Genomic DNA, 1,885 nt, shown 5'->3' with positions numbered 1-1,885 from the left:
ACACGAAGCTCTTTTAGATGCTCTTATAGCTGCACTATGAGTCCATAAAAACTCGTGCACAGAAAATAGATGCATTTTGAGAACGAGACGCCCAGGCCAAATATAAAATATTCAAAGGCTACTACTGATGAAGCTCCTCCTATAAAGTTTGAGAGCAGTAACCGGTCTAGTTGGTCATAAGAACCTACACTAGTCTCTCCTACTATTAACAGTACACTCAATTCACCTAATAGGTGCAATTATGTTTCACCACGAGGAGCATGCTATAAGTTCATGTTCCTCGGGCCCTCCCTTAAAAATACTTCAGGTTCTTGGCGACTACGTTGCGTTAGATAGTGTAAAACCGCCTACACCCCTTTCATTGAGATAATTATGATATACTTGCTGTGCATTGATTTTCCCTGACAGTAATAGTCAGCACTATAGTACTGAGCCGTATCTAATTAATACGTGATGTCGCGTAGGCCTGGTAATTGCCTTAGTTTCAAATTTGGAATAAAAACGATCGCGTTTCAGGGAAGAGCAGCTGGATATATATTAGGCTTTTCTTTCACCAAGTTATGCCTATTAGGAATTTGAAGTACTCCCACATAAAAAAAAACGCAACTGATTTCCAAAAAGGGGGGGCCGGGGCCGGGTCGGCCCCCCCCTGGATCCGCCCCTGTATGGTGTACCTTGTTCGAATCGTAGACGGAAATTCGGCCGTTTTAATATAACCATTGAAAACTATGGAAAAGGAATCGAGTTTCAAATGTCTAAACGAATGCTATAGAGCGCAGTCTCATAATCTAAAGACATGGTACTGAAAGGGTATTGAAGGGCTCAAAAGTACTTTTTGCAAATGACTGCAGTCTAATTCTTATTTTGGAACATCCGTTCCCCTTTAACACTTAACTAATAAGGTCTGATAAGTGTTAAGTATATACTTTACACAATGCGTGATAACACAAAATAAAGCGGTCACGCATAAGTCAGTCGGTGATATTTCCCTCTCACGAAACAATATATAAATTAATTAATAGGAAAATGAATTTCTTTCAAGTCTCTCAAGAATAGCTCACTTTGCGTCATTATACTAAGTATGTTTTTGAGTATAAGTTTAGATGATATGGCGCCCTCTTCTCAACCCTCTCATTTACCTACTTGTTTTAGGGGGTGGGGGAGGGGTCCATACACGTCCCTTCCTATCGCCTCGTATAGACACTGATGTCTCATTTGCCGACTTGCGTATACAAACAACGACACGTATTTAGTATGTACACATACATACCTAGACTCAATTGATGTTTCCTTATATCTGTTAATGTGCGCCAGGAATAGCCCACCGAGAATAATGACACGTTTTCATCCAAGGAAGATGGTAGGAGATTAATTATTTTTATACCATGCTTGGCAGAAAAGACCATTAATTTATCTACCTTCAAGAAGAAGAACTACGCCCCCCCCTTCCCAACCCTCCTCCAACCGATGGGAAAACCGATTAAATACCCACCTTATTATGGCCGAGATTTTAAATAACCTAACATTTGGACATATTGTCCGAACTTTTCCATAATTAATTCGCACCTTTCTGTTATTCTTTCAATCTATAGGTTCTCAAAACAATTTCTGGTCTTACAAAAACTAGTCTTTGTTTATAGAAAAAAAAAATATATATATATATATATATATATATATATAAATATATATATATATGTATATATATATATTTATAAATATATATATATATATATATAATAAATATATATATATACATATACATATATATATATATATATATATATATATATCGAACCTCTGGACATACAATCAGCGTCCATGGCCTAGTTGGTTAGGGTGTCCGCGTACAAAGCGGGAGGCCCGGGTTCGAATCCCGGTGGAGGCT

General features: G+C 37.7%; 1 non-coding gene across 1 annotated transcript; it reads left to right on the top strand.

Moving 5' to 3' along the window:
- The first annotated feature begins 1,812 nt into the window (after positions 1 to 1,812).
- On the top strand, positions 1,813 to 1,885 carry Trnac-aca (transfer RNA cysteine (anticodon ACA)). Its single transcript has one exon. It is a non-coding gene; the product is annotated as a tRNA-Cys (tRNA).

Source organism: Apostichopus japonicus, chromosome 16 (assembly GCF_037975245.1).
Source record: "Apostichopus japonicus isolate 1M-3 chromosome 16, ASM3797524v1, whole genome shotgun sequence".
NCBI lineage: Eukaryota > Metazoa > Echinodermata > Holothuroidea > Aspidochirotida > Stichopodidae > Apostichopus > Apostichopus japonicus.
The sequence above is the reverse complement of the archived record's forward strand: the minus strand, read 5'-3'. Positions and strand labels throughout refer to the sequence as shown.